At 44.5% G+C, this 25,009-nt stretch overlaps 1 long non-coding RNA gene across 1 annotated transcript; it reads left to right on the top strand.

Annotated features, from left to right (window-relative positions):
* Positions 1–62: 62 nt before the first annotated feature.
* Positions 63–23,080, top strand: LOC141580118 (uncharacterized). Its single transcript, XR_012512201.1, has 3 exons — positions 63–1,085; positions 3,579–3,766; positions 21,986–23,080. It is a non-coding gene; the product is annotated as an uncharacterized LOC141580118 (long non-coding RNA).
* The last annotated feature ends 1,929 nt before the right edge of the window (positions 23,081–25,009 follow it).

Below are 25,009 nucleotides of genomic sequence, written 5' to 3'. Positions count from 1 at the left end.
CCGCACATTCTCCACGCCGCTCTGTGGCGCTGGGTCGCCGCCGCAGATTCGACACACAACCCGGAAGGACCCCGCTGAGGGTTTTCTCCGCCTTGGGCCAGGGGAAGAGCTGCGGGCGAACACATTTGCACAGAAGTGCGTCAAGCCACCCCGGCAGGATGGACTTTCAGGGACCCAGCTCCGAGCGAAACCTGCAGGCCGAGACGCACGAGAACCTTCAAAGCGTAGGGTTTTACACGAGTGACACCCCGGCCGACCGACTTGAGCGCACACTTTGTTTCTGTCCTTTCGCGTCCTGCGCCTTAAATGGGTCGCAAAACATCAAATCTTATGGGGACGTTAGACGTATGTTGCTCAAGCGCAGATGTTCCCCAGATGAGGAAATAGGCCCAGAGAGGTTAATGATTTGCCCAGTGTCACACATCGTTGGTCCGCCAATGTCAAGACAAAAGCTGGCCAAGGGAAGAGGAGTGAGAGGATAAGGGTCACGCCCGGATTTCTGGAGAAGCTAAATTCTAATCTCTCCTTGCAGGGCGAGCAGGATTTGAACCAGTAGAGATGAGGAAAGGCAAGAGGTGTCTGATAAGTCCTTCTGCCTGGCATAGCCTCAGTCTACCTGCCTCTGTGGTTAGACCCCAGCTGACCAACCACCCAGAGATGATAGCTCCCCCCACCCCCCGCCTCATTCCTCCTGCCCAAAGGGTGGAGGGCCTAGAAAAGCTGAATTTAAAAAGGAAGAGAAAAATAATGTGTTGGTTATAAAAACAGCATTGCGCAGACCTGCAAAAATGGCTAAAATGAAAATGATGGAAAATGCCACGTGACCCTCTGAGACGTCCCTATACTGCTAAGGGGAGTGTCAACTGGTGCAGCCAGCCACTCGGGATCTCTGGGGCAGTACCCACTGAAGCGGGGCACGTCAGTCCATCTCCCTGTGACCCACAGTTCCACGCCAGGAGTGTGCAGGAGTAGACGGGCTCCCTGTAAAGAAGCCTCCTTTCCTAGCAGTATGAAAGTCTACGTTATTTCTCTTCTTGTTCCGATGTGCAGTTCTGGAGAAGTACTTCCAATTCAACACAAGCAGGGTGGGTTGCTTAAGAACATTCGACAATATTGTACAATTATGTTTTTAAACACTTTTATTTCAAGATTTGATATTATGATTTATTTGACTTTCATTTTACTACGTAATTTTGAATTTATTTTAATATTTTTAAATGTGAAAATTCATTTTAAGTTTTACTTTTTATTTAAATTTTTACTAAAATGTTGAAATTCTATATTCTTTGACTATAACTATTTTATTTATAAAAATTCCTTAGATCAATAATGTCTCATCCATTTTCGTGTTAGGACAGTCCTGAAAGAACTCCAAATCCATTCTTCCCTCCTCCCCCACCAATCCATTCTCCCCACTGCTGCTTCAGTCATTATTCTAAAAGGCAAATCTGACTGTGCCCCTTCTCTTTTGGGGACACTTCAATAGGCCCTTCATGGCCCTTAGCAGAATTTCCTAGTTTTCCTTTGAAAACTCTCTGCAAAATAATGATAATAGTTTATGTTTGCTGAGGACTCACTATGTACCACTTAGCTCTAATTTATCTCATAGAATTTATTCACCAATTTAATGAGAAACGTTCTATAATTATTCCCAATTTACTGATGTGGGATTCAAGGGACTGACACCTCAAACAACTTGTCCACGGTCACACAACTAAGTGCATTTTGGGCCAGAATGTGAGCTGGGGGCAGAGGCAGATTTACTACATAGCTAATGAAGCTTCAAGTGAGTTTAGTGCTTCTTTTGGTTGGGCTCTGTAAGTGCCCTGCAAGAGGCCCTAGTATTGTGTATGTATGATCATATATTTTTCTTTCTTTATTAAAGTTCATTTCTTTGAGGGAAATAAATTTTGAAAGCCAGAGAGAGAAAGAATAAGGCGGGAAGGGGACAAGTTATATATATATCAATTAGATCAAGGTGATTGATAGCGTTGTTCAGATCTTTTCTATTACTTCAGCCCAAATAACACACAGAGGGAGATTCTCCAGAGATACTGAATTTATTTGAGATGTGCAGGAGATTTGCAAATCCAGGACATGGGGCTCGTAGGACCATAGGCATATCTGAAGAGGCTGAGGCAAGGGGAAGCTTTTAAAGACACTTGTTGAATGTGAGGGGAAAGGCTGCTGGGCTGTAATGCTGTGGAGGATGGAGGAGGTTGCAAGAGCCCCTGTAAAGCACACCAGTGTAAACCCTGTTGGGGAGATGTGGAAACAATTCAGGCCAGTGCTGGAGGCCCAGCTGAGCTTGGAGACAGTTACGGATTGAATTGTGTCCCCTCAAAATGTTTGTTTAAATCCCAACTCCTGGCACCTGGGAATAGAAACTTATTTGGAAATAGGTCTTTGCGGATGTAAACGAGATGAAGTCATTAGGTTGGGCCCTTAATAGAACTGCAGTCCTTGTAAGAGTTTGACAGATTTACACAGGGAGAATGCCAAGTGAAGATGGAGCCATGCAGTTGCAGGCCAAGGAAAACCACAGGTGGCAGCCACCACCAGAAGCTGAGACGAGGCAAGGGAGGATGCCACCCCAGAATTCAAGGAAGTACAGTCCTGCTTAGGCCTTGATCTCAGACTTCTAGCCTCTAGAACTGGGGGATGATATATTTCTGATGTTTTAAGCCACCAAACTTATGGTACTTTGTTATGGCAGCCTGAGGAACTGATTCATAGACTTCATAGAGCATAGCTCTTTCTTCATCCTTCTCATCTTTATTCTTTCTAATTATAAAAATAATATAAGCTCTTTGGAAAATTCAAATATTATAGGGGCATATGGCTTGGAAATTGAAAGCCAGAAAGAGAAAGAATAAGGAGGGAAGGGGACAAGTTATATATATTTAATATATATTAATATTTAATATTCATATATGTCTTTTAGTTTCTCCCTCTGTCACCCAGGCTGGAGTGCAGTAGTGCCATCATGGCTCACTGCAGCCTTGAACTCATGGGATCAAGCCATCCTCCTGCCATATTGTCTCAAGGCCTGCACCACCACTCCTGGCTAATTTTTTTTGTTTTTTGTAGAGAGAGGTCTTGCTATGTTGCCAAGGTTGGTCTCCAACACCTGCCTCCAGCGATCCCCTAGCATTGGCCTCCCAAAGTGCTGGGATTGCAGGTGTGAGCCACTGTGCCCAGCCTTTGGTTTTAAATATTTAGAATGTATTTGTGTTGTCTACATTTTTTACAGCCTGAATTACCTCTCCATTTAAAAATACTTTTAAATGGGAGATAAATGAAAGTTCTTCAAAATCTAATTACCTAAAGATAAGCACTATTGTCAGCTGGGTCCACAACTTGTTCTATTTCTAAGCAAATCCAAGTCCATTTCACATAGGTAGCATATTACATTTCTACAGAAATCATTGTATTAAGCATATTGAAATGTGTCTTGCTGTTTTTCAAACTCAAGGCCATGTATAAGTGATAATTCTTTTATATCAATACATGAATCTGAAAAGACCCCGACTCTTCAGTGGCTACAGTCTTTAATCTGTTGTGATTTTCCCTGGCAGTGCTCAACAGCTGGGAGCTGGCCTATGGAAAATGGCCAGCTCTTCGCAGTTCTAAGTGTCCTAACACCCTTCATCTCCTGCTGACTGCAAGGCAATTCTCAGGGAGGAGCATGGATTGTGTTCATGTATTAAGAAACACTGCTGATGTGCAGAGGAATGTGGATGTGATGGTTTCCAGCCTCTGGCAGGTAAGAGTTCCCTTCTTTTCTTCTCTGCAATGTAGTTCTTAGAAACAACAAGCCTTACTTTTAAATTGAGTCCATGTCTAAAACTTTATATGATTCCAAATACTTGAGATAGTTCTCAGTCAACTTAGAAAGTTAATTTTGCTAAGGTTAAGGATGCCTCCAAGACAGCTTCAGGAGGTCTTGACAACATGTGTCCAGAAGTGGTTGGGCACTGCTTGGTTTTATACATTTTAGGGAGATATGAGACATCAATCAATATATGTAAGATGTATATCAGTTTCATCCAGAAAGGTGGGACAACTTGACACAGGGAGGGGGCTTCCAGGTCATAGGTACAGCTGCATTCTTTTGAGTTTCCTTTCACTGAATACATAATTTATGGGAATAGTCACTCATGCCTTCGTCTGGCTTAGTGAAACAATAGGGCAAAGTAAGCAATTAGATATGCATTTATCTCACATGAGCAAAGGGATGACTTTGAGTTCTGTCTGTTCTTTGTCCGCAAGGAATTTTCTTGTGGGCAAATAGTGAGGGAGGTATGTAGCTTTTAAAAAAATCTCTGTAACTATCTTGTTTAGGAATAGAATGGGAGGCAGCTTTGCCTGCAGTACCCAACTTGACTTTTCCCTTTGCCTTAGTGACTTTGGGGGTCCCAAGATTTGTTTTCCTTTCACATTTACAAGGAGAAGGGAAGAAATAAGTAAATTAGAGAGCTAGAAGGATGGGAGTTTGCGGTTAGAGAGAGTGGGATGTTGAAGGTAAGAGTGGTTGCATATTCCTTCTCCAAAATGCTTGGGAGCAGAAGTGTTTCAGATTTCAGATGTTTTCAGATTTTGGAATATTTGTATTTACAGATTCAGCATACCTAATGTGAAAACCTGAAATCCAAAATGCTCCCAGTGTTCATTTCCTTTGAGCATCACATTGGTGCTCAAAAGGTTTTGGATTTTAGAGCATTTCAAATTTCAGATGTTCCGATTAGGGATACTAAGCCTATATCTCAGAAAATGGTACATTTCTGAATAATGTCAAAGTCCAAGATACAGCCATGAGAATGGTCATTAATGTGGGTAGAGATGGGGATGACTGTACATCAAAAGATTAAAGCAATAGGACGGGCTTCGGTGTTGCTAGGGTCCTTCATGGGAATGTGTCGATGTCATCCAGGGTTATGGGAGGCTTCCGAGTGGGGAGGAAGCTGAGACCCCATGGTCACAGTCTTCACTGATAAAGGGAGAGAGCAGGAGGTTGGCGGATGGTGGGCACTGACTAGACTGGCAGAGCCAAGAACTTCAGTGGAGCAGGGTTTTACCCAAGACAGAGAAGTTGTGGTCTAGAGCCACCCAGGGATGAAGGAGCACCCATCAGAGAGGACTGTGGGGGAAACAGAGTCCTGGGAGAAGAGGCAAGCATCAGTTGAGGCCATAACAGTTAAAATGTATACATCAAATCCTCTCCAAGCGCACTGTACCCTTGGCAGAGAATTCCCTCCTTAGTCTATTTCCCATCCCGAATTCTACCCATCCACGTTGTGTTAGGCCAGGTCACTCTAGTAGCTGAACAGGCAGGCCTCCATAACAACTGTTTCAGCACTGACTGAGTGGTTAAGTTAAATATTAAAAGTTGAAGGAGCCAGTGCCCTCATACAAAGGCTGGAATAGAACAAAAGCCCACCACAAGTTTTGCCTAAGCCTCTCCTGTGCTTGAACCATGACAAGATGAGGAAGGAATTCTTAATTTAGGATTAAGTAAGTTTTTATTGGCTGGGCACTTTGGGAGGCTGAGGTAGGCAGATCACTTGAGCTCAGGAGTTCAAGACCAGCCTGGCCAACATGGTGAAACCCCATCTCTACTAAAATACAAAAATGAGACAAGTGTGGTGGTGGGTGCCTGTAGTCCCAGCTATTCGGGAGGCTGCGGCAGGAGAGTCACGTGAACCCAGGAAGTGGAGGTTGCAGTGAGCTGGGATTGAGCCAGTGCACTCCAGCCCGGGTGACACAGCGAGACTCCGTCTCAAAAAATAAAAATAAAAATAAAGTTTTTATTGGGGTTCTGAAGAAACTCCTCAGGCCTCCACAGACAAGTTTTTTTAGAAGTCTAACCTTTGTGATTTAGCAGAAGACAAGATAATGGTAATCACCCCAGGACCTGGAGCCATCTAGATTCAATAAATTTACTGAGCGTCCAGAAAAAGGCCTTCAGAACTCAGACCTTAGTTATAGATTAGAAGAAGTTAATCATATATGTCTTTGGATGAATGCACACTTACATGTAGACATGTAGCTTAGAAGGTATATGAGCTCTGGAAAACTTTGTAATTTTGAGTTGGTCTGGTGATATTTGCCAGGTCTTCCTCCTGTACCTGGTTACAAAAACAAACTTCCTTCCTTCCCAGTTCATCTGCATCCTGTTACTGGGCCATGAGAATAAGCAGCTGACCCTCGGTTTGGTCCAGGAACAGCATGGTCTGATAGAGTTCATCATGTATTCCACAGGGAGATTAAGTGACAAATTCAGATACCCCAGTAATAAAATGCCCACAATAAGATGTCCTACAGCGTAATAGAAACAATGTTTTATTATGAAATTCCCAGTAGGAAATGAAAGTTTAAAGACTAAATTCACTTGGCATTTCAAGATAAAAAGAAAATTTCAAGTTCAAACGTTTTTCCTGCCTCAATTTCATATTCTGCTCAGGCTCAGCCAGAAGATGTCTCAGTATTTAGACACAGTAGGGGTTCCTTCGGCATCATGCTGGAGCGGTGTAACATTCTCCGGGTGGGGAAGGTGAGCTCGGCTCTCACACGCCATCTATTTAAAGAGTCCAGAATTAATAGGGCATCAAAGCTTATCACAATTCTGTCTCCACATCCACCAAATTTAGAAACCAAATCTGGTAACAAAGTCATTTATCAGAGACTCAGTGGTACCCAAATGAGGAAAGACCACTGGAAACGATCTTGGTTTTGGCTTCTCCAAACACCTGTCAGGCCAGGCTTGTGATAGTCAACTCTACTGGCTGGAATCTTCCGTCAAGAGCTAACTTTGGTGTTGCCCTTCTGCAACAGGACGATATGCCCTGTGCACTGTCTCTGTTCCCCAGAGCTGCCTCTGAGACTGTCCCGTGTTCTTTTACCTTGCAGCCATTGCAATGGTAGCAGTCCCAGAGTCAGTGTCATTGGAGGTATCTGTCTTTCCCTTCTAGCATATTCCAAAATCTCTTAATTCCCCATTTCTTCTTTGAGCCCCAGGCTTCTAGAACCTCCTTACTTCCTTAGGGGTGGGCTCAGCCTAGTGACATGACCTTTCCACACCTTACCACAATTCCTACCCCAAGTGCTCTGGCTTAGAATTGCTTGGGCAGGTTCTGTAAAACCTGCATTCAGAGAGGATTTCTTCTTCAGACTCATTTGCTGCCACTCAGAAAGTGCCTTGAGTGCATCCTGGAACAGCATTGCTCTGCCACTGGGGCAGCATGTGCTGCTGGGGTCTAAGGAGGTCGCCTACCTCTCCCACTTGCTCCTCAAGGCAGTCTTTCCTTAGCTCTGGGATGTTAGAAGCCTTAGGAGGCATTTCCCTCTCATGTGCTCTTTCTGCAGGGGAGGGGAAAGGTGAGACTGGACCTCCAAAGCTCTGCTTCCCTCTGCTGTTCTTTCTCCTTTCCGGAAGTTTCTAACAGTTGAACCCACTCCTTAATTTGGTCACTTTCCTCCTTTAACATATCTTCTGGCTCTTAGTGGCACTTTTCCTTTTATTTCTGCCTTTGCCTTTTGGTCCATACATTAATTTTTCTTACACCTTCCTGTAGATTTTATCCTGTGGGGTCTTCTATAGTAAGACAGATGAGAGTAGGGAGTTCTGGGTCTGCCCAGAGCATCTGTTGTCCAAGCAGGTCTCGTCCGCTTTTGCCAGCTGCACTTGATGGCCCTAACCAGAGTGGAGGGTCGTCAGAATGCCAGAAAGTAGTCTCCTGTGTTGATGGGGTCCTGTAAGACGCAGATGCCCAGACAAATGAAGAGGCAAGGATTTTATGATGGGAAATGCCTATGTGAAGGGAAATGGGGAGGAAGCCAGAGAAGGCAGGGAGACCACCAGACCGCAAGGTAGGTCTGACCCTGAGTGAAAGAGGGGAAAGCGGTGGGGTGGGAGCTCACTAGCCTGTTGCATTGTCTAAAGAAGGCTCAGCAAAGCCACTGGGGAGTTCTTGAGACAAACTTAGCAACACAAGAGTCCCCTGTACTCCCAGACACAATGGTGCACTCAGCCACTGAGAAGGAGCAGTGTGTGGGAGGCACAATTCAGGAAAAGCTCAGTGTTCAATTGCACAAAATTTGCAGAAAGGGACCTTCAGTCCGTGAAGCTCCCTCTAGTAGGAGGTCTGCGAGGTGGCGCCATGTCTGCCATTAGACCAACAGCTGACTCCGGTGTAGACTTTGTTTTTCCTTGTCCTTTCTCCATCCTTTAAGTTTTAGCCAATGGAACATGATTGTATTTGATGTTGCCCACTTCCCCGCCTGTCCTGGAAGAACCCATGTCCCAATCCCCATGCTTCCTTTTCTCCTGGCTGTGTGTGTGCTCAAGGCCACCTTGGATCCCGTATGTTAGAAGTGACAGAGGCTGCGTCCCTAAATCACGATGTGGAATGGAGCTCATTGCCCCTCCCTTTTCTGATAGGCTCTCTGAACTATTGATGAGCAAAAAGTAAACTTCCCTTGTGTTTGAGCTATTATACATTTTGGGTCTATTTGTTAGAGCAATGCATTTACCCTAACTACTGTACTATCCCCGGGCCTTGTATGATGACATTAGTAAGAGCCACAAAAACTGCATCTGGGACACAGGAGAAGGCGGGCGAGGGGAAAACATCATCTGATTGACATAGCTTCTGTTTATAGGTAACTTTTTAGGAGTGTGGAGTTAGGCAAAGCTGGGATCACTCACACAGCCTGACAGGGGATTTTTGTACATGAGTGGGCTCAGCTGGTCATTCTGGTTACATGTCCCACCAGCTTTCTGGTGTCTCTACCAGGAGTAAGGTACACAGCCCTCGTCCTGTGCCTTCTCTTTCTCCTCCAGGACCTCACGCCTCCAGACCCTCTACCTCTCTGTGTGACCTTAAACAAGCCTTTCCTCCTCTCTGGCCTCAGTATCCCCCTCTGAACAATGGAGCTGGGCCTGCTGACCTTCTGGCCCTTTTCTCTTCTGTGAGTTTGTGAAGTTGTGACAGGGAGAAAAGAGTCCTAGGAAATGGAAGGAGAGCACATTTCACTCTGTCCAGCAGAGGGCAGAAACTACCCACAAATCAACAGCTGGGCAAAGCCAAGGCTGTGTGGGAGCTGTGCAGAGGCTCTGCCAGCTTCTGAGCCAGAGGGTACCAAGCGGGACCTCAGAGAGATCCTCAGAGCCCCTCTCAGCTCTTATTAATGGCATCCAGATGCTCTATTCCTCTTCTGCAGAGACAAGGTGGGTCAGCCACTAAATGGTGCTCAGACCTTGCCAGCTTGGTGAGAAGGAAAAAGCTTATTCAAGCAAGGAAGATGAGACAGGCAAAAACCAATGCATAAGCCAAAATCCCCTCCGAAGTGTGGTGTTACTCCACGCCAAGTCTCCAGCAGGGTGGACCTCAGACTCCCTGTTAGGAACTGAATTGTGTCCCCCAAAAGGAGAAAGTCACCCCAGAGTATGACCTAATTCAGGAAAGGTCATTCCAGATGTGATTAATTAAATGAAGATGAGCTCATGCTGGAGTAGGGTGGACCCTGCACCCAGTAGGACAAGCGTCCTTGTAAGAAGAGGGAAATCTGGACACACGCAGAGCAGAGACGGAGGCAGAGACCAGAGATACGCTGCCACATGCCACAAATGCCTGGGGCTCCTGGAAACTAGACGGAGCTTCCCCCAGCGGCTTCAGCAGGAGCATGGCTTGGCCAACACTTTGATCTTGGCCCTCCAGACTCCAGAACTGTGAGGCAGCGAGTTTTGTGGTGTAGGACCCCTAGTTGTGGTTCTTTCTTATGGCAGCCCCAAGAAACCAATACCCTCCCCCACTCCACCTTCCACAGCAGAAGTTGGGCATCACTGAACTGAACCTCCGCAGCAAGTTTTGCTTGGACTGCACAGTGTTTATTGATGCTGCTGCTGGTTTTAATTTCTAATGTTTGTGTCTGTGTCTGGACCACTCCTCCCGATGACTCACCTGGCTCCTGCGGGCATCTGAGATGTGGTTCCTAGTCCACAGTTCCCTAGGGGAGCAGAGGAACTCCTCAGCCTCCTCTCAGACTCCTCTCAGGATGCGCTGTTCACTCCCTCCCCAGGCTTCCTCTCTACATGGGCAGCTCTGACCCAGAGAAGATTCTTTGTCTTAGACAAACATCTGCCTTCCTGTAACTTTGGTTTACCAGAACTTACCCTGCACTCCAGGGCCACATGGAACCCCTCTGCTCCCTCTGCCCTTAGCTACTGGCTCCTAGGAGATACTTGCTTGTCACCCCACCTCTTTAAACTGTCTAGTTCCAGCTCCCTCAGAAGTTCCTCACTGATGGTCAGAAGTTTCCTGATGGTCATGTTGCCTGGATGAGCTCCAGTCTGTTCAACCCCCTCTGTGATTGAGGAACCAGGACTAAACAGGACTCACCTGATGCACATTCTAACCAGAATCAAGAGGGCAGAAGCATTGCTTCCCAAGTTCCAAACTCAATATCTCAGTCGTAATCCCCATGTGTCAAGGGAGGGACCTGGTGGGTGATTGTATCATGGGGGCAGTTTGCCCCATGCTGTTCTCATGATAGTGAGTAAGTTCTCACAATAAAGAGTAAGTTCTCGAGCCGGGCGCGGTGGCTCAAGCCTGTAATCCCAGCACTTTGGGAGGCCGAGGCGGGTGGATCACGAGGTCGACAGATTGAGACCATCCTGGTCAACATGGTGAAACCCCGTCTCTACTAAAAATACAAAAAATTAGCTGGGCATGGTGGCGCGTGCCTGTAATCCCAGCTACTCGGGAGGCTGAGGCAGGAGAATTGTCTGAACCCAGGAGGCGGAGGTTGCGGTGAACCGAGATCGCGCCATTGCACTCCAGCCTGGGTAACAAGAGCAAAACTCCGTCTCAAAAAAAAAAAAAAAAAAAAAAAGAGTGAGTTCTCACGAGATCTGATAGCTTTATAAGGGGCTCCTCCCAATTTGTGCTCTGTGTCCTGCTTCCTTGTGAAGAAGGTACTTGCTTCTCCTTCACCTTCTGCCAAAGCAGGACCTTATGATTGTAAGATTCCTGAGGCCTCCACAGCCATGCAGAACTGTGAGTCAATGAATCCCCTTTCCTGTGTAAATGACCCAGTCTCAGGTTTTTCTTTATAGCAGTGTGAAAATTGACTAACAAAGATATTTGACAGCCATCCAGTAGTCTTTGATAAACACAACCACCATCTAGTGACCAGAACAGCCTTATCAGGCCCCACTGTCCCTGCAATGAAGAGCTGTTCCTTTCCTTATCCCTTACAGAGCCAAACACCCAGCATCCTGGAACAGTGGCCCCGTGTGCCCAGCTTTGAGAATGAGCTCATGCCTCGCTGCTGGGAGTAGAGAGAGGGAAGAGCTGAATCAATATGCATATGTATTAACCTTTTGTGCATTTAGAATCATGTCCTTAGGATAAATTCCAATCAGTGGCATTACTGAAACAAATTGTATCAAAAATACAAAAAAAAATTGACCCATTTTTCCAAATTGTTTTTTAACAAGGAAGCAATATTGTTTGCCTTTTGATATTGTTCTTTAGAAAACGATGCATGAGAGTTTTACGTTTCACATAACGAGATCTATTTATTTTATACTTTGCAATTTCTGTAATTTTTAAGACTGTTCCTCCCGTACTAGAGGTTCTGCTCTAACTATTCAATTCTGTTTGTCCTAGTTTTTCTAACACTCCCTTTTCCACTGGTGTGTGGTGCAAAATGAGGCACATTTTCCATGGATGATGAACAAAGGGAGGATCCTTTTGATCACAACCAGGTCACCCCACTTCTAAGCCACTGTGTCTCCAGCCCCACAAGACTAAGGAGAGAGGGCACAGAGTGGCAGAGAATGAGCCATGCTGGGACCACTGTTTCTGTAACCTCATTTTTTGTGTCTAGCTGACACATCTTCAAAGCAATGTCAGGTCCTAAACTGTAGCTTGCAACATGCCTGTTTGCTGGAAACCAAGGCGGAAGTGCTTTTAGACAGTGTTTCCATGTGAGAGTCCCTTCCCAGCTTTTCTCTGGAAATGCATGTTTTTCTGAACTCTGAGTCCCAAGAAAAATCATTTGAGACATCAAGAAAATGGGGGAAATGCTAAAATTGTGTGGGAATTCAAGCTTAACAATAAACATCAAGACATTTTTGGTAGAAAGGAATCCACTGATATCAGGGAGCAAGAGAATTGCATGCTGACACTGGGTCAGAGGCCACGGCCGACATTTCTGGGAATCGCTCCCAGAAGGGCACAGATGAAATGCTTTCAGCCTCTCATCAGCCAGTCAGGGCTGTAGCTGCTGCGCATCATGAGTGTGTTCCTGGCATGACTGCTTTTAACAGTGAGTTTTCTGGAAAATCAAATAAATATTAATAAGTCTATATGCACATTTTTCTTTATACAAATCCTAGGAATGATGTTACAGGAATAACACGTTTTGAAGGCAAAATAAGTCCTTAAATTGGCAACTTTGACACATAATTCCATGTAGTAGTTAATCTTGCTAGGAGATCCCAATGTTATATTATTCTAATGCAATCTGAAAAGGTTCACTGGCATTTTCCACTGTTGCCATCTTTACTATAGCCTATAGTTGTTTGTTTTTTTGAGACAGAGTCTCTCTCTGTTGCCCAGGTTGGAGTGCAGTGTGGCGATCTTGGCTCACTGCAATCTCCACCTCCTGGGTTCAAGTAATTCTCCTGCCTTAGCCTCCATAGAAGTTGAGATTATAGGCGCGGCTACCATGCCTGGCTAGTTTTTTTTTTGTATTTTTGCTAGAGACATGGTTTCATCATGTTGGCCAGGTTGGTCTTGAACTTCTGACCTCAGGTGATCTGCCTGCCTTGGCCTCCCAAAGTTCTGGGTTAACAGGCATGAGCCGCTGTGCCCAGCTGCCTATAGTTCTTTGTAAAGCAGACAAAAGAATTTCATTTTTTTAAAGAAATGAACATATATGAGGCAACCTGTACCTAATTTAGGATTTTAGAAATTCCCCTGACTGCCTATACATTTTGGTTTATCATTCCTAATTCCCAAATATTAAAATCTTTCAGGGATTTGAAAACAGTGAATCAGAGGCCAAAATAGGACCATGCCTCACTTCATTCATTCATTCACTCAACAATTATTTATTGAGTACCTCCTATTTTTCAGGCACTGTACCACATTTTGAGAATAGAGTAGTGAATAAGACAATGTCATCACCTTTAAGGAGTTTATGTTTTAGAGGAGAGAGACAAATAAAAGTGTTTAGGCTGGGCATGGTGGCTCACACCTATAATCCCATCACTTTAGAAGGTCAAGACAGGTGGATCCCCTGAGCCCAGGAGTTCAAGACCAGGCTGGACAACATGATGAAACTCCGTCTCTACCAAAAATATAAAAAATTAGCCAGGTGTGGTGGCACACACTTGTGGTCTCAGCTACTTGGGAGGCTGAAATGGAAGGATCTCTTGAGCCTGGGAGGCAGAGGTTGCAGTGAGCCGAGGTTGTGCCACTGGACTTCAAGCTGAGTGACAGAGTGAGACCTCATCTCAAAAAAGGAAAAAAAAAACTGTTTAATACAATGTACTGTCAAGTGGTGATGAGCCCTATGGAAACATGAAGCAATGTAAGCAATGTTTGAGTAGTGAGTGAAGTGGTACTGTTTTGTACATGATTATCATGAGGGCCCTTCAGAAGAGCAGAGAGCTGAATGCAGTGAGCACAGAACCTCAGGAACTGGGATACAAATCTAGAAATTATAAGCCTGTCCATGAAAGCCAGGGGAATGATGAAAATACTATGAGAAAAAGTGAAGAAAGGAAAGAGAAGAGGTCCAAGGAAGGAGACCTGGAACTACCCAACCTTCGATTCGATCAGGAAGAAGAGAAGAATCCAGCAGAACATGCTGATCGCTGGAAAGGAAGTCTTCCCTCCTTCCCCTGCACCAGGAGAGGAGCTATTCCGGAAATCAGTGAAGTGTTTGAGGGGGAGAGAGGGATCACCTTTGTCAACTGCTGTGAGACTTGGAAAAATAAGGACTGGGAAGAAAGCAATAGAAACTTTGAAAGCCATTGATTATCTTGACAAGAGTAGTTTCTGTGAGGGTGGTGAGAACTGGAGCGTGATTGGATGGGTTCAAGAGAGAATGGGGAGTTCTAGCCAAGAAGGCTGATGAGGATGAGTCAAATTAAAAATGTTTTCTTTTTATGAACCCTCTCATATTTACTGTTACAACGGATATATTGGATCTCCATTCTGCCACATTACTTTATATTAATGTGTATTATATCTTCTGTGTTTCTTTCTCCATGCAATGTATTTTTTTACTTTAAAAACTGTATTTATAAAGGTTTATAATTTTATTCCAGTGGTTATTTTATATGTATGCTTGCTCTTATTTTTATTTTTTAGACAGGGTCTTGCTGTTTGTCCAGGCTGGAGCATCGCCTTACCAAAGCCTTGGATTCCTGGGCTCAAGAAATCCTCCCACCTCAGACTCTAAAGTAGCTGGGACTACAGGCATGCACCACCACACCCAGCTAATTTTTTATATTTTTTTGTAGAAACAGGGTCTCTCTGTGTTGTTCAAGCTGGTCTCATTCCGACGATCCAGGGCACAAGAGATCCTCTCACCTCACCCTCCTAGGCTCTTGCCCTGTTTTCTTGTTTAAGACCTTACTATCTGGTTTGTAAATACTGTAGTGTCCCTCATCTCCTGCCCATTGCCCATACAGCAATCTGGGAGTATATTCTGTTCTTCTCTTTCTCTTCCCCTTGTCCCATTTTGAGTTGCACTGTTTCCTTATCATCTCTTATCAGCTAAAGCTCATTCTCTAGTACAGTGATGAGAAAACATTTTATTTTTTGTAAGGGGCCAGATAGTAAATATGTTCAGTTCTGCAGGCAGGCAATCTCTGCCACAGCTCTATCATTGTAGAGTATAAGCAGCCATAGACAATATGTAAACAAATGGGTATGGCTGTCTTCCAATGAAACTTCATTTGCAAAAACTGCTGGTGGGCTAGATTTGGCTTCTAGGCTAAAGCCCTATCTTACAGTAGCAGATAAGGAGGCAGAAGAAAACCGTGCAGGGGGTAAGAGAAAGCTGGCAGGAGAGCTAGGGGAATAGTGACAAAAGAGGAGCCCTTTAAATCTTCCAGGGATTTAAAGAAAAAAAGGAAATTCTTTACTGTTACTCAATAATTTACCCGCTCCGGAGAAGGAAAGATGTCTCCTCCATTTCAGGGTTGGCTCGGCATCCATCCTGCTGGATTGTGCGGATCCTGCTGGCCAGATGCCACAGTGTGGTCAGCTGAAAGTGATTTGCTCATCCTGAAAACAGCAGGTAGAGAAAGCGCTCTTTCAGCGCCATGGCAACCAGATCCTGTTTTTCTAAAAAAGGATCAGATCAGCGAGTGTGTCCCTCCAGGCTTTGATCCATTAGTGTGCACTGAGCTTATTTCAGAGCCAGACCCTGGGCTTGGAATACAAAGATGCATAAGGCCAAGTCCTTGTTTTTAAGGAGCTCACAGACTGGAGGAGGAGGCAGACGTCCACAGTAAACAGTGTAATCACACGTGAGCAACGGAAGGGACACACAAAGGGCTGGGGAGCATCTCTTCCTCTGGGAGTGAGAAACTGACCCGGAGACCTGAGGTCGAGCTGAATGTTGGAGCATCGGTCAGAGTTGGTCAAGAGGACAAACGGATGGGTCAGGGAAAATGGAGAAGCTTGAGAGCTGTGGCAGCTCCGTGGAATGGCAAGAATAGCCAGAGGATGGCATCTCCAGGGTGCTGGGGACAGCTGTGGAGAGGCACTGAGGCCACATAATTGTCAGGCTTCTGCTGTCTCTGCTCTCACTGAGGTCAACCACAATCTAGTGTCCAAGCCAGTGGCATTTTCCAGCCTACTTTTACTCATCCCTTCTTTTAAAAAATCCTCCCTTGACAGCCTGATTTTTTTTCTTCTCTTTTCTTTTCTTTTCTTTTTTTTTTTTTTTTTGAGACACAGTCTCGCTCTGTCGCCAGGCTGGAGTTCAGTGGCACGGTCTCAGCTCACTGCAACCTCTGCCTCCCATGTTCAAGCGATTCTCTTGCCTCAGCCTCCTGGATTGCTGGAATTATGGGAGCCCGACACTACCCCCAGCTAATTATTGTGTTTGTAGTAGAGATGGGGTTTCACCGTGTTGGCCAGGATGGTCTCGATCTCTTGACCTGGTGATTCACCCGCCTCAGCCTCCCAAAGTGCTGGGATTACAGGCATGAGCCACCACGCCTGGCCTAATTTGCATGGTATCATGATCCGCCATCTCCTGACGTGTCCTCTGCACATCTAGCTGCTCTTTTCTCACTCTCTTATTTGTGCCCTCACTTCCTTAAATTCTAACCTTCTTCTCATGCTGCACTTTCTCCAGGTATATGAGAAAACTCTCTGTTTTTCACTTCCATCTCTCTTGCTCTTTACCCATTGGCCTCAATTTCTCCTACCACAAGATGAGCCCCTGTACATGTCTGGGAATGTGGCCTCAAAAACCCCAGTGTGGCAATCCCAGTGGAAAGCCTTTTCCCAGTACTCATCTTTCTGTCCTGGGGAAGGAGTGGGATTGCCATTGGTTGGTTGTGTACCTACTCTTGAACCTATCACTATTATCAGAGTGATTGGCCAATACAATTTATGGTGAGGGAAATGAGGCTCCATGATTGGCCCCATCAGTCACAGAGATGGAAAGGCAGTTCCCTAAGACGGATGTATCACCCAGGAAGCAGGAACTATACAATGTCAACAGGGAAAGTATAATATACATAATCATGAAGTGATCATAGGGGTTAGCCACAAAGGGATAAAGAGGAGTCTAAAGGATACAGAAACAGGTGAATGGATAAACAAAATGAAATGTAATCCTGCCATAAAACGGAATTAAATTCTGATACATGCTACCACATGGATAAACCTTGAAGACATTATGCGAAACGAAATAAGACAGACACAAGGGGGCAAATATTATATGGTGCCACTTATACTTCAAATAGTGGATTCAGAGACAGAGAGTAGAACGGAGGTTTCCAGGAGGTAGAGGGAGGGGAGAATGGGAAGCTATTATTTAATGGGTGATAGGGTTTGGCTCTGGGTCCCCACCCAAATCTCATCTCGGATTGTAATCCCATGTGGAGGGAAGAACCCGGGGGGAGGTGATTGGATCATGAAGGTAATTCTTGTGATAGTAAGTGAGTTCTCATGAGATCTGATGGTTTTAAAGTGTGTGGCCTCTCTCTCTCTCATTTTCTGTCTCTGCTGCCACCTGGTGAAGAGAAGACATGCCTTGCTTCCCCTCTGCCTTCCACCATTAACCTAAGTTTCCTGAGGCCTCCCCAAGCATGCAGAACTGGAAATCAATCAAACCTCTTTTCTTAAAAATTACCCAGTCTCAGGTAATATCTTTATAGCAGCATGAGAACCGACTATTACAATAGGTACAGAGTTTCACCTTGGGGTGATAGAAAAGTTTTGGAAATATATAGTGGTGATGGCTGCAAAACATTGTGAATGTATCTAATGTCAGTGAATTGTACACTTAAAAATGGTTAAGATGATAAATGTTATGTATGTTTTACCACAATAAAAAAAAAAAATACAGGCCAGCCTGGCTAACATGGTGAAACCCTGTCTCTACTAAAAATACAAAAATGAGCCGGGTGTGGGGGCACGTACCTGTGATCCCAGCTACTCAGGAGGCAAGAGAATTGCTTGAACCTGGAAGGCAAAGGTTGCAGTAAACCAAGATCATGCCACTGTACTCCAGCTTGAGAGATAGAGTGAGACTCTGTCTCAAAAAGGAAAGAAAAAAAAATACAGGAATCGTGGTTATAGGTGGCAGGCACTAGCTCTAGGGCTGAAGCAGAGAACCCAAGGAAGGAACCAACTTGGAAAAGGGTCTTCCCAGGGATAAGACTCAGATGCCATTGAAGATGGTGTGGCTATAGCCCACAGGATAGCAGAGAAGTTTGTTGTGCTGCTGCAGGCTGGGCTGGCATGCAAGAAACCCATGCGCCAGTGGGGGTGATGGGGGGGCTGACAACATTCTCTGAGAAGCTGCCCCTCTGAGGAGCTGGCACTTACTAGGACTTCACCCATGGTATGTCACTGAAACTCTCAGGGAAGCCAACTGCTGGAGTGTTTATAAGACACACTGTGCCACCATCTGGGGCTTCAGCAGCGTTTGGTGAAACCCAGCTGTGGGGTTGCGGCTAAATTTGCTGGGAGCTGGCTGAGGTGCTAGCAGAACCCCTTAGGAAACTCACCAGGGATGAGCATCCCTAGGTGCCCCATGCACCAGTCAAGGGCAAGAGGAGAGGAAGGGGAGGCTCTTCTTCCTGCTGTGTCCCTCCAGAGCCCTCCATTGACAGCACTAAGTATCATGCTAGCTGGCAAAGAAATGTTTACAGGATTCAGCCCCAGTATCACAAAAGAGGGTAATGAAGAGTGGATTTGGAATTCAGAGTCCCTAAAGTGATAACTCTCACAGCACACTCCTTTGGTTACTCAGTTTCCATATGCACCCCCTACACACATCTGAACTTCTATACGACAATAAACAAAATACAGCTATCCTTCTTACCAGTGAAGACATTTCTACCCTTTCCCCAAAATGAGAAGATACTCAGTGCCAACAACAGTTGTATCCATCTCTGGCTATATTCATTACTCAAATTTGATCATGGTACCCACTAAATATTCTGTTACCAAAAGACCAAATTGTAAAGTTAACCTCCAACAACTTGTATGTAAACTAATAAAGGGAAGAAGGAGAGAAAGAGAACTGGATCGCATTTTCCCATCACCCATCTATCAGTGGGAAAGAACTCTGGGGAGGCGCTCTTGAGAAAATATATTTGGGGAGAATCCCTGATTGGCTCTACTTGGGTCATGTGTGTTGGAATCTGTGAAAGTCTGGAATTTTGCCCATCTTACAAGCCTATTACAGTTTCATGGATGCTGGCAGATGACTGAGACTGTGTCAGAGACAAAGGCCTTTGCTTCTCATGGCAGAACAAGCTGCATGAAGTTTGTGTTTGTTAGCATTGGTTCTCCATGTCTCCAAGTCCCACAGCGGTGATGTGGAGGGGCTCAGGTGGTTACTGTCCATGCAGGGTGTTTGTGCTGCAGCTAAGGAACACTGAGCTTGGAATATACAATTTAAAAGTAAGTGGTGAGCAAGGCTGCCCTTTGCCTGGGTCGGGGGATACTGCTTTGTCAAGGCTGCGTACTTCAAACACAACCCTGAGAAATGTCGTACGCAAGGAACAGTCAGGTCCTTGCATTCTTGTCATCCCCAGCAGGAGCATGCAGCGACAATCAAAGCCCTTGGCACATTGCCTGTCACAAAAATCCACCATGAGGTCTGATAGATCCTTGGCCAAATTCAGATTTTCCCATGAGTATGCTCCCTCATCAGTTGCTCTGATTAGTCTGACCAACAGAGAGACTAAATCCATTCAATGTGATTTCTATCACATTTAAAATTAAGGCTGCTGTCACACACACGGGATTTCAAGAAGCTCAGTGAGGCCAGTCTGCCGTGTCGATTTCACCCCATGTCCCCAGGGTCCCGGACTCAGCCAACTGTCTATGAATTCTGGGGGCAAAGGAGATCAGTCATTCTTATTTCAGATAGCTAGGATAAAACCTAATGTCAGTCTAGCATTCATTATGACCCACTCATGTGAGTTTAGATTCACTGATATCATTGCCAGTGACTACAGGAGGCGATGCAGGGAGCAAAGACCCTCATCCCTGATGGAAGGACGAAGAAATGATTCAAAGGGGAGCAAGTTGCTATAGTTTGAGATTTGCTGGTGTTTTTTGTTTGTTTGTTTGTTTTTTGTTTTTTTGAGATGGAGTTTCACTCTTGTTGCCCAGGTTGGAGTGCAATGGCATGATCTCAGCTCACCGCAACCTCTGCCTCCTGGGTTCAAGTGATTCTCCTGCCTCAGCCTCCTAAGTAGCTGGGACTGCAGACATGTGCCACCACGCCTGGCTAATTTTGTAATTTTAGTAGAGATGGTGTTTTTCCATGTTGGTGAGGCTGGTCTCGAACTCCTGACCTCAGGTGATCTGCCCGCCTCAGCCTCCCCAAGTGCTGGGATTACAGGCATGAGCCACCGTGCCTGGCCCTGTTGTTAAATTTGATTTGAATAATGATCACCACATTGGTTTGGTTAGGTAAGATGGTTAATTTTATGTGTCAACTTGGCTGGGTCATGGGACATTACTCTGGATGTTTCTGTGAGGGTTTTGGATGAGATTAACATTTAAATCTCATTGGACTTTGAGTAAAGCAGATGACTCTCCCTAATGTGGATGGCCCTCAGCCAATCCCTAAATAGAACAAAAGACTGATCTCTTCCAAGCAAGAAGGAATTCTGAATTCTGCCAGCACATGGCCTTTGCACTTGAACTGAGACATTAGCTGTCCTGAGTCTCCAGCCTGCCACTCTTCAGATTTTGGACTTGCCAGCCTCCTTAATCATGGCAGCCCATTCCTTAAAATAAATCTCTCTCTTCCACATATATATATATATATATATATATATATATATATATATTCTTATATATTCTTACTATTTTGTGTGTGCATATAAAATACATATTATATATAATATATGTTATACTTATGATATATAATTTATATTATATAAATTTTATTTGCACACATAAAATAATAAGATAGATAGATACCTTATTAATTCTGTTTTTTTGGAGAACCTGACTAGCCCTAGTTGCCTTTGTTTTTTCTTTTTCCACTTTTCTTCTGAACTTATGTTCTACCTCCTGATACATTTCCATCCTTTCCCTGAGCTCACTTCATCCTCTTCCTTCTTAGAGGCAATCATTTCATTAAGTTTTTAAGTGCCTGGCAATTGCCTGCTTTTGACTGGTGTCTGCTCCATGGCATCATCTGCCTGGTGAGTATTCCAGATCTGCCACTGGTTTTTCTTATCCCTTTCCTACATTTGCGGCGATCCTGTATGGCTTCCTTTTTGATGACTCATCTTTGAACAAGTTGAGTTTTTCCTGGACCAGCTCTTTGCTGGTGTTATGTGGGAGGAGTCGGGGCTGTGTTCCAAGTCAGCTGGAATTTTTCTTATAACCCAGGATTTTAGATGTGAGCTTGATCAGGCTTTACTTCTCAGCTTAAGCAGGTCTGGGCATATTTGGCAACCTGGCCTGCATGATGGTGATTTGCATAATTTGGTGTTCATCTATTCATTCAGTTTTTGCCTGAATGATGAAGGAAGACGTTTACATCTTTCTTCCTGGGGACAGTCAGAGACAGTGTGTGCACTTCCATCCTACAAGGGCCAGGTTCGAATAGTCCGGAGAAAGGAGCTGTGGCAGCAGCAGACAGATCTCTGCTTTAGGGGCCAGGTGGTGTCCAGCTGAGATGCCACAGTGCAGCAGAGAGAACAGAGGCTTCTTTGCGTGTCTTTCCAGGGAATTGGCCCCATGTTAACTGAAATCGTAGGTTACAGGAACAGGAACCTGACTGACAAGTGCAAACCTGGAGCTTTCCTTTCTCCTTATACTTCCTGCATGTTCCCCACATAACCAGCAACCACAGAGCCATCCCCTGGCACCCAGCTACTCCCTCCTGAGCTAGAACCTTTTAAGACCCAGCTAGGAGTCTGAACAGTTGGACATCTAAGGCAAAGAATAATCTAGTTTGTAACATGGGATCAAAGGAAGAAATGAATATCCAGATTCTATGTAAATGAGGCCACTTTGGAGATTTCCATGTCTCTCAGGGGCTCTACCTCAGGGTGGCTCAGCTGTAATTATCTTTAGATTCCCATACAGATCCAACTTCTCTGGAAAGAGAGTCTCATGTTTGTTCATGGTATGAGAAAAGAACTAAAATGTATCAGCTGCTATGGGCTAATGTCATTTATTTTGACTTTGCTTTTGTAGAAGAAACACTGATGCAGTGTCGTGCTTGTGTCTGTTCTTCTTAGGGAATGCCTGAACAGTTCTATTGACTCAAAGTAAAGATCAGAAGAACCAAATGCCAGCAACAGCCAAGTGTAATCATCAGTAACTCTGTGTTCTATCCACAGGTAAAGAACAATCATCCTCTTTTTTATGGGTTTCAATTTAAAACATAATATATTTTTAGAAATGTCTATTTCCTTTTATAATCTCTTTATGTAATCTAGATTATTCTGGCTCTTGGGTCTTCATTTAGCTACTGAAAAGATTTGATCTCGAGTCAATGATAACCACCCCTGACCACCTTCCACCTCCATCCTCCTATACCGCCCAGCATGAATTCTGGGAACTCAGTTAAAATGCTTTCTGGAAACCTTCCTGTATTAGTCTGTTGTCATGCTGCTCATAAACACATACCTGAGACTGGGTAATTTATAAAGGAAAGAGGTTTTATGGACTCACAGTTCCACACAGCTTAGGCCTCACAATAATGGTGGAAGGTGAATGAGAAGCAAAGTCACATTTTAGAGCAGCAGGGAAGAGAGAGCACGTGTAGGGGAACACCAGCACTTTGGGAGGCCCAGGCAGAGATAAGTTGCACAATGTGAATGTACCTAACACTACTGAACTATATTCTTAAAAATGGTTCAAATAGTAAGTTTTATATAATTTTACTATGATTAAAAAGAAAAAATGAGGAAATGTCAAACTCCAGTGATAATATGTACAGTGAAGTTCTTAAGGAGGATGTGTAATGATGTCTATTTAATTTGAAATGCTTCAGAGAAGTAAAGTGGATGGGCCGAGCATGGTAGCTCATGCCTGTAATCCCAGCACTTTGGAAGGCCGAGGTGGGTGGATCACCTGAGGTCAGGAGTTCGAGACCAGCCTGGCCAGCAAAGTGAAACCCCTTCTCTACTAAAAATACAAAAATTAGCCGGGCATGGTGTCAGGCACCAGTTATCCCAGCTATTGGGGAGGCTGAGGCAGGAGAATCACTTCAACCTGTGAGGCGGAGGTTGCAGTGAGCTGAGATTGGGCCACTGCACTCCAACCTGGGAAATCAATAGAGGGAGACTCCATCTCAAAAAAAAAAAAAAAAAAAAGCAGCAGCAAAATGGATGAATGCAAGAATGGAGAGATGGGTAAATTTGTGCTTACACAAGAACAAAAATGGTGGGATACATGTCACTGTAAAATTCTTTCATCTTTACTGTATTTTAAATTTTTCACAATAAAATATTGGGGAAAAGTTAAGAGAAGATTATTGGGAATAAGCTGACAATTTATATAAAGAACTCCTTGATTTTTCTGACTTATAAATTCACTGGTTTCTTTAATAATATATGAAATATGCAAATTAAAACCTCATGATATACCACCACAAGTATTCATGAGAATTTCACATATTGCTGGTGGGTGTGTAAATTGGTGCAATCATTTTGGAAACTTGGCAGTATCTTCTAAAGGTAAAACATACCTATCCTATGATCCAGCAATTCCACTCCTAGTTATATTCCCAAGAGAAATTACTGCTTGTATTCACCTAAAGACATGTTTGAGAATATTCGTAGCAGCTGTATATATAATGGCCCCAAACTGGTAAGAACACAAATGCCTATTCACAGCAGAATGGAGCCAGATGCGGTGGCTCACACCTATCATCTCAGCACTTTGGAAGGTGGCTCACCTGAGGTCAGGAGTTCAAGACCAGCCTGGCCAACATGGCAAAACCCCATCTGCACTAAAAATACAGAAATTAGCCAGGCATCTATAGTCCCAGCTACTCGGGAGCCTGAGGCAGGAGAATCTCTTGAATCTGAGAGGCAGAGGTTGCAGTGAGCCAAAATTACGCCACTGCACTCTAGCCTGGGAGACAGAGTGAGACTCCATCTCAAACAAACAAAAACCGAAAGAATGGATAATTTGTGACATATGTAAAGGAAATTCCACATGGCAATGAAAAACACAAACTAGTGCTGCATGTAATAACATAGATAAACATCACAGATACTATGTTTAATGGAAGAAGCCAGAAATAAGAGTATGTAATAGGTGATTCCATTCTTCAAAAATCACCTATTATGTTCAAAAATATGTACAACCTAATCTATGGTGACAGAATTAAAAATAGTGGTTGCCCTTAGCAGGGAGTGGGGAGTAGGGAGAATTGACTGGGAGTGTTATCATGGGTAGCTACTCAGGTATGAGCAGGGCAGAAGAGGGCTCCCTCTATACACACACCAGGAAAGTCAGGCAACCATCGGGTGATGGTCAGGCAGCTGTGAACGGTCTAAAGTAATAACTGGTCTCAGCTGGTGCCAGGGAAAGACAATGTCCTAATAGATAGGAACCACCTGATACTGGTCATCAGCCGCTTCCTGTTAAGATCTCGGGAGTTGGGAGAAGAAACGCAAGACCCCAGGAGTACGCCAACATATAAAAACCCCAAGTCAAAAGGTCAGACCATGCACTTGTCTTTCAAGGCACCCACTTGGCCCTCTTCCAAGTGTACTTTCCTTTCTGCTCCAAAACGTTTTAGTAAACCTTCATTCCTGCTTTAAAACTTGCCTTTGTCTGTCCTTTTGCCTTATGCCCCTCAGTTGAATTCTTTCTTCGGAGGAGGCAAGAAATGAAGTTGTTGCAGACCTATGTGGATAATTTCCACCACTAGCAGAGGGGCCAAGGGAGTCTCCTGAAGTACTGGAAGTTTCTATATCTTTTTCAGAGTGGTGGTTGCACAGGTGCACACATATATAAAAATGTATTTGCCAGCATACTTGAAGTTTTACACACTTTGTATAATTTATTAACCAAAAAAGCAAAACTAACCTAATGCATAAAATCCATCAAGCTAATGAGTGACATCGTTCTTCATCCTGGAAACCTCAAGTTTAGTTTGCTGTTTCGTTTTAGCTGATGCTGCCCTGCCTGAAGTTCTCTGTCCAGGGAAGCCACAAGGCACTGTTCTGGGTGAGGGTGGGAGTGGTATCCACTGTCCCAGACCCACCAAGATCTGAGGTGGAGGCTGGCCAGACACTGGTGCTCTG

The sequence above is a fragment of the Saimiri boliviensis genome, chromosome 10, assembly GCF_048565385.1.
Source record: "Saimiri boliviensis isolate mSaiBol1 chromosome 10, mSaiBol1.pri, whole genome shotgun sequence".
Classification (NCBI taxonomy): domain Eukaryota; kingdom Metazoa; phylum Chordata; class Mammalia; order Primates; family Cebidae; genus Saimiri; species Saimiri boliviensis.
Note: the sequence above shows the minus strand (reverse complement) of the source record. Positions and strands in the feature narration are given on the sequence as shown.